This window comes from Notamacropus eugenii, chromosome 4, assembly GCF_028372415.1.
Source record: "Notamacropus eugenii isolate mMacEug1 chromosome 4, mMacEug1.pri_v2, whole genome shotgun sequence".
In the NCBI taxonomy this organism is placed as follows: Eukaryota; Metazoa; Chordata; class Mammalia; order Diprotodontia; family Macropodidae; genus Notamacropus; species Notamacropus eugenii.
The window spans coordinates 3,263,610-3,273,633 of NC_092875.1; positions in this window are offsets into that span (position 1 = coordinate 3,263,610).

Here is a 10,024-nt window from a genome sequence, read left to right on the forward strand (position 1 = left end):
TTTCTGCCACCTTTCCCTCTAAATTGGAGAAGGAAACTGGGGAGAAGGTGAAGTACCTAGTCCCAGCCTCTCCATCTTCTGTCTTCCACTTCATAGATAGTAGGATGAAAGAGGTGTTGATTCAGGTCCACTGGCCACAAGTCCCTTGCAGTGGCAGCATTGAGGATCATTCCCACATGGTGGCACAAGTACTTAGTTGCTGTCCTTCATGCTTGAAGAAGAACAAAATGACATAGCTATGTCAGCTCAAGGTAAGTGTTTCCAACTGTGGCTGATCAGAGAAGTATTATCAAAATTTGGGCTCAACTAGTCCATATGAACATTTGGAGCGGAGATGTCTCTAAATTTGCACATCTCGCGTTTCTTTTGAGCTGCTCCAATTGTGCTTTGCTCATAGAGCACACACCTTCTCTAATGCAATTATGCCATGCTAAGGAAAGTCCTGGAAGTGGTTATTTCATACTAGGCTACTAGGAAAATCAATTCCTTTCTCTCTGTTTTGCTAGTTTCAATGTGAGATCTTTACTGAACTGCATCCCAGGATGATATTGTTTGCCCCCCTCCTGTGAGGTAGCAGCATATTCCAGATCTCAGTTAAATGCATCATTCAATGAACTGCGAGTCTAAATACCAATTTGATCTCACAGGTATCAGTGAAATGTGGCTACTTGAATCCCATGATAGAAACACCAAAATATCACTTAAAATGTAAACAGAGGTGTGAACAAATTAGAAAATCTAGAAGAGCTAAATGAAGCACATGGATCATGGAATGATGTCCCACTGGAAATATACTGGGACTGGCTGATGGATCTGGTATGGCTAGTGCCTCCCTCCAACGTCACCTTTCATTTACATCACATAGATCTTACATACATAGGTATTTGTCTGCTCTTTTCCCCATCAGAATGTGAGTTCCTTGAGGGCAGGGGCTGTGTTTTTACCCTTCTTTGTATCCCCAGTGCTTAGTATACTTAGTGCCTGATACTCTATAGGTGTTAGTAAATGCTAGATAACTCACTGACACACCTCTGGGCCCATGTTTATGGTAGGGGGCCAGACTGGAGTTGAGATTCTAGCAGGAGACCACGTCAACAAGCCAGTCTAGTGGTGGTCCCTGCTAGAGCAGCGAGGACCATCTCCATCTTTCCACTTCTCTAGTGGCCAGACGACAAACTTGTAAACTTCTAACAATTGGAGGATTTGAACTTCCTATTTGCCTCAGTGGTGGTGTCTCTGGAGAGGAACCTCTGTATTCCTTCGGAGTTGAGAGATTCATTAAGGACAAACTAAACCCACCAAAGGAAGGCAACTTTGGGACTCTCAAGGAGAACCTGAACTCCAGAACCCAGAGGAGAGCTACAGCCAAAGGGAATTTCACAAGAACTCCACAAAGGGAAAAAAAAAGAACTTCCGATAACCAAGAGCCATGAATAAGCTCTCTACGTTTAAGGCCCGCGATCTTGTGACTGGGAGACTATACTCTGGTTTGAGGGGAATATTTTATACTATTTTTCCTGTACCACCTCAGGATATATCCCTTTGTAAAACTGAATTCACTCTGGCTGCTTAATAATCAATGGGGAGCACCATGGATGGGGGCTACTGAGCAACAGTACTAGAAACGGTAAACTAGAAACTACAGTAACAATAAAACAGTAAACAGAAACTAGAAACCTCCAGGCTTTCAGGGTCACCTCTAAAATTCTGAGGGGAGAAGTCAGCTTCCCTTTGGGGCCCTGTCCTAACAATTGAAGTGGGAATTAGGGAATTATTTCTAGAGAGAGTATTACATCTTACTAAACATAAACAAGATAGATAAAAAAGGGCTAAGACAGGAATTGGGACTGGACCTATGGTTTTGATTTCATTAGTATATGGAACTCTCCAGAGAGGGAGCCCCTTTTACCTAAAGTAGGCTATATCTGCTGTGGGGCAACTCGATGGCATAATGGATAGAGTGCTGGGTCTGGAGTCAGGGAGACTTGAATTCAAGTCCAACCTCAGACACTTACTATCTGTATGACACTTGGGCAAGTCACTTAACCATGTTTGCCTCCATTGTCTCATGTAAAATGAGCTGGAGAAGGAAATGGCCAACTACTTCAGTATCTTTGCCAAGAAACCCCTAAGTAGGGTCACAAACCCAGACAGGGCTGAAATGACTGAACAGGCTGTACCATCTTTATAACTTAGAGTTCCAAGCCATTGTCTGGAGAGCACCTGAGAGCTGTGACCTGCGTGGGGTCCCACAGCCAGTAAGTGTCAGACTCCCCTAACCCTATGCTGCCTCCCAGTAAAAGGGGAACGGTGATACTGAGCTATACTCATGTGAGGAAGTCTAGGAACCAAACAGTGTGGGTGAAGATCAACAGAGATAAAAATGATGCTGTCATCAGAATATACCAGAGATCCTCTGAGTTTGGGAAAATACAAAAGATTACAAAGGTAACCAATTATACTGAGAGGGCTAAGTGGCACAGTGGACAGAGTGCTAGATTTAAGAGTCAGGAAGACCTGAATTCAAATTCTCTGACACACTGACTAGCTGGGTGACCCTAGACCCAGATTATAAGCCTGGTAATAAGAGACCTAAAATTATTAATATGCCTATGGGACCACTAATAAGAGGAATGCAAATCAAAATAACCCTGAGTTTCCCTTTGCAGTCAATATTATGTAGTTATGGAAAGATGAGCAGGCTTGATGCTCATTGTGAGTAAAGCTATAGATTGATGAATATAATTTTACTTAGAAAAACAATTGAGAATTATACAGAGAAAGTAGTATGTGTGTACTCTTTGACTTAGAGATTCCAATTTTAGGCACATGCCCAAAGAAAAAAGAAAGCAAAAAGAAGCAAAAAAAAAAAAAAAAAAGCAAGAAGAAAGGCCCATGATGCAGCAAAAAATTTATAGAAATACTTTTTCTTTGGAAACAAAGAAGATGCTCGCTAATTGGGGAATGGCTCAACAAATGAATGCCATGGGATTTGACTGTAGAAGAAATGATGAATGTTCTGAACACAGAGAAGCCTGGAAAGGTCTCCATGAACTGATGCAGACTGAGATAAGCAGAGCCAAGCAAACAATACACACAGTTACTAGCTTGTGAATGGAAAGAACCACCACCACCACAAAATAATTTAAAAAATTCTTGATTTGCCTTGACGATAATTCAATCATTGAAAAAGTATTAGAAAACAACATGGAAAAATTCTTTTCTGATCATTGCAATGTGGCTTCCAACTTCATGATTTAACTGAAACTGCTCTCTCCAAAGTTATCAAAGAAATCTTTCTAAAATAAATTCTGTAGTTTTGTTTTATTTTAAAATCCCTTACATTCTCCCAGAAAGCTATCTAACAAGGAATTTTTTTAAAGAAGAAAAAAATATTCATCAAAACCAACTGATTGAAAATAACATAATATCTGAGTCAGTCAATAAACATACTAAGTACCTACTATGTGCCAAACACAGTGCATAGAGCTGGGGATACAAATAAAATTAAGGCAGTCCATGCTCTCAGGGAGATAACAGTCTAATGGAGGGCATGTGCAAGCAGCTATATACAAACAAGCTATGTGAAGGATAAATTGGAGGTTATCAACAGAGGGAGGGCCTAAGAATTAACAGGAGAGGGGAGAAAAACTGTAGAATAAACTAATTTATTGAGTCGTGTGATCAGACCAAAGCTTTCTAGGAAGATTTGGGCAACAGCATGGAAGACAAGCAGGGTCCAGCACAAATGACCTTCCCAGCAGTCATCAGGGCACCAGACCTGGGGATGACCAGATCAGGGGTCTCCAGAAGGCATCCAGAGTCCTGCAGTGACCCTTGCCCAGTACTCCCCTCTGGTGGGCAGGGAGGGAAGCCAGGTGCAGGGACAGCTGTCTCGAACCCAGAAATGGGAGAGAAGGATCACAGTCATCTGAGACTACAAGGCTCCTGTTGTGGTGCAGAAGATAATTCCATAACAGTTTTCATGGCCCAGTGTATATCCAGGATTCTAATCCAGGGTGGAGAAAACACTGCAGCATTAATATCACCAGGACCAGGATTAACTTGAATCCAGTCCCCTTTGCATGGGATCTTTTGTCTCCACCCCTCAAGGGGAAAGGTTCCTTGGCTCTAATGGAAATCAGAGCAAACTTCAGGAACTGGCAATCACACCCCAGATTTCTTCTTCCCACCATCCCCATCACCACCTTACCCTATCCCATCCCCCAATCTGTTCATGCCTTGGCCTCTAGCCTGCATATCCCCTTCCATTTCCTGTCTTCTCCCCACATTAAGCCACCCCTTCATATCCCAGGTCTGCCCCATCCTCTATTCCTTGTCAGAACCCTGGTGTAGATTCTCCCCCCTCCCATGAACTTCTGCCCAGACTCAGGCCACAGCCCCCTCTCCTGCCTTCTTGCTTCAAGGGCCTATCTCCTGAAGTCATCCTGGCTACAACAGCAAGAACCTTGTCTGGTGCCCTCAGCCCCTAGCCTGTGGCAAGGGTCTGCCCCCTTCAGTCTGGCCAACTACTGCATGCTCCTCCCCTCCTGGATCACTCTCAATCCTACCAACCCCTTACCTTCTCCAGGATGCTCCCCAGATGGACCCTATGCCCAGCTCCTTCCAGGAACATCCCTTCATTTTCCTCCACCCCCCTACCATCTGCTCTGAGGAACACTGACTTTGTTTGCATAGGCATAGCACAAGTCCACCACGAGGCTGGGAAATCCTGAGGCCAAGACTACTATCTCAATGACTCTGGCTTCTTCTCCTCCCCAGGGGTCAGGACAGGGCTCTGCTCTCAGAAAATACCACTCAGGCCATGGTGGTGACTGAGAGTGGATGGGCAGACATCCTAGGCTGAGGTACAGTTTGTCCCTTTCCTTCCCCTGGATCCGGCCACTCCATTTATGCCAGCTGTCCCATGGCTGAGTCATAACTAGCCTGCAGTCCAGAGATGGTCAGGGAGGTAGCTAGTAGAGATCCCTAAGCCAGTAGAGAAGCCAGTAGAGATCCCTAAGGGGGTTCTATGCCACCCACAAATGAGGATTTGGGGGAAAGGGGACCGTCCCTATGCTCTACTGTTAGGACCACCACATGGAATGATCCTAAGTGCTGCCATTGCAGAGGGCTGTGGCCAACAGACCTGGAAACCCTGAAGCGACACATCTGTTGTCCTGTGCAAAGTGGAAGACAGATACTGGACACCAAGAGAGAGCAGCTCATGTGGGCACTGAAAGGACCCTGGGAGGAGAGGAGTCCATGGCTACTATGTGCCAGGCGCTGGGCTGGGTGGTGAGGACAAGTACAGATAATTACTGCCTGCAGACAGTTTACATTCTCAAGGAGGCAAGTACGTATGTGAAATACAGAAAATACAGACACATACAATGTCCACAGAAATGCTAAACATATAATACACAGAAAAATCACTCTATTCAGAGCAGGAAGAAGGTGCTTCATGTAGCTGATGATACTTGAACTGTTTCGCAGGAAGACAGGGCCTCTGAGACTGAGGTGAGCAGAGAGTGCACTCGAAGGCATGGGGGACAGCCCATGCAAAGACAAGGAGGTGGGTGGTGAAGGTTCTTGGAAGGGAGGGAGCCCAGTTTGGCAGGAACATAGAATGAAGAAGGGGAGTCATGTACAGTGAAGCTGGAAGGAGCCTAGGGCCAAGTTGTGAGGACTGTAAATATTCAAGTGAAGTTGCCCTTTATCCTCCAGGCAAAGGAAGTCAATGAAGTGAGTCGGGATATGCTATGGTGCCATCTTCTCTAGATGGGCTTCTCAGCTCTGTGATGGGTGGACTGGGGGATGGAGAGCCTGGAGGCCACTGCCATCCTCTGGGTGAGAGGTGGGTCTGCAAGGGGACAGGAATTACAGCTGTGGAGGCAGAAATGGCAAGACTTGCCAACTGATTGGTTATGTGGGGTGAGAATTTGGTTTCTGCAGGCCCCACAGCTGGAGCTGCTTCACCTGAAGTCTCTCTCACCCCTCTGCAGAACTTCATGGAAATCTGCCTCTGGGAGATGCCAGGGGGTCTGCCTGAGCTGCCTATTCTGGGACATGGACTAAAGAGGGCAGATACTTTCCAGGCTAAATCACACGACTAGTAAACACACAGGGAGCTGGGACCACCAGGTTTGGGACATCACTCAGTCCCCCAAGAAGGGTGTCTCCACAATCCTGGTAGCCTCAAGAGTAGGTTCAACAGCAGCTGGGCAAATACTGCCATCTGAGGGTATGAAGTTGATGGCCACTTATCTGATAAATACTGAAAAGACCCTGAAGTTTATAAGTTTTTTTAAAATCCCAGTTACAAATGATGTTCATACACCATAATCTTTTCATTCCTTCCCTCATAGATGCCAGTCAGTAACTAGCATTTAGCACATGTGTATTATTACGCCAGGCAGTGTTAATGCAGTGCCAACATCGTTTCCAGTCCTTTGCTGCTTTCATTCTCAGGGGAGCTGTCCCTTCCATCCAGGTCTGCTAAAAATGCTTCAATCAAATCATAGAAGGATTTGATACACTTACAGGTAAATAAATATCCAAGGAATGTGACTGAGCAGTCCTTGGAAAAGAATCAATACAGATGATCAGCAAGTAACTGAAAATGTATTCAAATTCTCAGCTCATCAGAGATATACAAATTAAAACAACTCAGAGGTACACCTTTACCTCTCTTAATAACAGACACAGAGCTGTCTAGCATAGTGAGATGCAAAGCACTTTGACAGACTGATTTTCATGGGATGCCAGAGGTCATTTAGCCCAGTCTGCACTCCTGACCAGTGGTCATCCAGCCTTTGCTTGAAGACCATCATTCTGAAGTATCACCCCACCCCCATCAAACTGCTAAAGATGAGATGAAAAGAGCAAATGGGGGGGGGGGCAGTGGACAGAGAGGCTCAAGGCACCCTCTTGGTGAAACTGAATTGATGTCTGTGTTCTGGAAAATAACAGAAATCTGTAGGGGGAAAAATCACACATCCCTGTGACCCAGTGAGAACACTACTAGACATATGCCCCCAAAGAGTTCAAGGAAAAGAACCATTTAAAAAAATTTTGCAGTAGTATCTCTTCTCTGCCCTCTTCAGTCCAGGTCCCAGAACAGGCAGCTCAGGGAGTCCTCTGGGACATCCCAGAAGCAGATTTCCATGAAGTTCTGTAGAGGTGATAAGAGAGACTTCAGATGAAGGAGTTCCAGCTGTGGGGCCTGCAGAAACCAAATTCTCACCCCACATAACCAATCAGTTGGCAAGTCTTGCCATTTCTGCCTCCACAGCTGTAATTCCTGTCCCCTTGCAGACCCACCTCTCACCCAGAGGATGACAGTGGTCTCTAGGCTCTCCCTCCTCCAGTCCACCCATCACAGAGCTGAGAAGCCCATCTGGAGAAGATGGCACCATAGCATATCCCGACTCACGTCATTGACTTTCTTTACCTGGAGGATAAAGGACACATTCACTTGAATATTTACAGTCCTCACAACTTGGCCCCAGGCTCCTTCCAGCTTCACTGTACATGACTCTCCTTCCTCATTCTATGTTCCTGCCAAACTGGGCTCCCTCTCTTCCAAGAACCTTCACCATCCACCTCCTTGTCTTTGCATGGACTGGTCCCCATGCCTTCCAATGCACTCTCTGCTCACCTCAGTCTCAGAAGTCCTGTCTTGCTGCAAGGCAGTTCAAGTATCATCAGTTACATGAAGCTCATGTGCCCAACCACTCTCTAACTCCTTTGAACATAGTTTGTTTTTCTATATATGTATACACTGTACCCATATTAGCCTAGTATGAAATAACCACTTCCAGGACTTCCCTTGCATGATGACACTGTTGGGTGAGATAAGGATAAAGCTTGAACCATTAACACTGACCCACAGGGACCCTTAGCATCTCTGATCTCTCCTACCTTGACAAGCAGGTAAGAAAATGCCCAACAACGCAGGAAGACCTCCATAGCTCAGAGACACTGGCAGAGGCCAAGGCCATCTAAGGAGCCATCCAGGAGGATGTGAAGCTTGGCCTGAGGGTCTAAGCTGAGAATGAAATGCCCCCCCACCCCTTCCCTCAAAGCTGGAGATCTCCACTTTGGGCTACCTGGAATGTATGCCAGGGAATTGGTTTATTCTGTTCCCACCACTCACACTGTGAACCTGATGAAAAGCTGACTCAGCTTAGGATGGGCTGAAAGGGGGTCAGTGATGGCAGGGTTACTGGGAATTGGCAGTGAGAGAAGTCAGGGGCAGGGGTAGCTGTCCTTGAAGCCCAATGTTGCCTCAGGATCTTCATCAGAGACTGCAAAGCCTGGGAAAACTGACTGGCATTTGCAGCATGCCCCAGGCTTAGGAACATGCCCAGGCCTCCACCATAGAGCAGAGAATGCCTACTCCAGGCTCAGTGCCACCAGAACTGAGCTGAGCTTGAGTGCATCCCTTCTTACAGTCCACAGATCCCACTTGGGCTCCAACACTCATCCCCAAGAGATGGGTTCCTCAGCTGTCCCAGAGGGTAGAGGGCCTGCCTGCTCAGGAACATCTGGGGCCCATCAGCATCTGAATATTAGGTTGCAGCCTAAACTGGGCTACGTAACTTTTGTCAGGTCACAGGAAGAATCTGAACTCAGGACCTGAGCAATGGGAAGCAGGAAATTAGGGTTTTTCCTCTGGCCCCAGCTCTAAGTCAGTGTGCCCTTGGTGAAACCTCGACATTTCTACTCTCCCATATGATTCTAAGACAGAGGCTCTGAACCTAGAGTCTGGCAACTTGGTTCTCTTAAGTTTTTCATATCTGTCAATACAGTAACAGCTGGCATTTATATAGCACTTGACGGTTTGCAAAGTACTTTACCTTCTCACTGGATCCTCACAACCCTAGGAAGTAGCTCTCATTATGACCCCATTTTACAGTGAGATGACTGAAGGACAGACAGGTTCAGTGACTTGCTCAGAGTTAAGGTCTGAGGCAGAATCTGATCTCAGATCTTCCTGACTCTAGCACTCTATCCTCTGTGCTGCCTCAATTATGAATTTAAAATGTTATTTTGAAAAGGGATCTGTTCCCCTCACCAGATTGCCAAAGGTATCTATGACTCAAAAAGGTTAAGAACGTCCACTCACGGTGTCAGATGGCCTCAAGGGACCTGAGATAGTATGCTGGCCCTGGCTGGAACCGTACTATATCCATAGACAGAAAATATGGGAGCTCAGGGAGCCAAAGACTTCATTCAGTAGGTGCTCACATCCAAGGCAGCTGAGGGTCTCTACAGCACCCACATCCTTGTATGTCAGAGTTCAGACAATCCCTCCTAGCTGTCTGAATGTGATGGAAGTGTGGAGACAAGGGGCAACAGCAGTATGTATGCTGTATGTATGTATACTCTAAGAATGTGGCCCAGGTAAAAGTCCCCAAGAGAGCATAGAGGGGGGAGGAAAAGGAAATGTCAACATCTCCCCCAACTGTCCCCGACCTCCTCCCCAGTCAGCATTCTGCTAGTTCCCCAGTCCATGCTCTGCAGTCCCTTCCATTTCCTCTCTTCTCTCCACATCCAAGCCCCAAGTCCTGATTATTTAAGGGTCCCATCTCAGATCTGCATCACTCTTGATTCCAGCCAGAACTGTGGTGTAGACCTAATCATCCCCTTCAAGACTAAAGCCAGTCACCTCTGCTGCCTTCCTGCCTCAAGGACCTGTCTCCTGAATGCATCCAACATACAATGGCAAGGAGTACCTTCCAGTCACAGTCATTAAATATTTGTTAAGCACCTATGTTCTAGGGACTGGGCTGGTTCTGAGTTCCTAGTCCTGGACAATGGGTCTGCCCTCATCAAGCATCATGACCCCCTAAACTTGGTCTTCCACTTCAATCTGACCAACAGACCAGACTGGTGGTCTTGTTAAAGATACATGGGGTCCAGTGTTTTACTAGTATGAATACTGCTTTAAAAGGTGGGCTTCCTGTCTCAGTCCTCCCTCCAACAGCATCCTCGGATACACCTCAGAGTCTATAGAAAG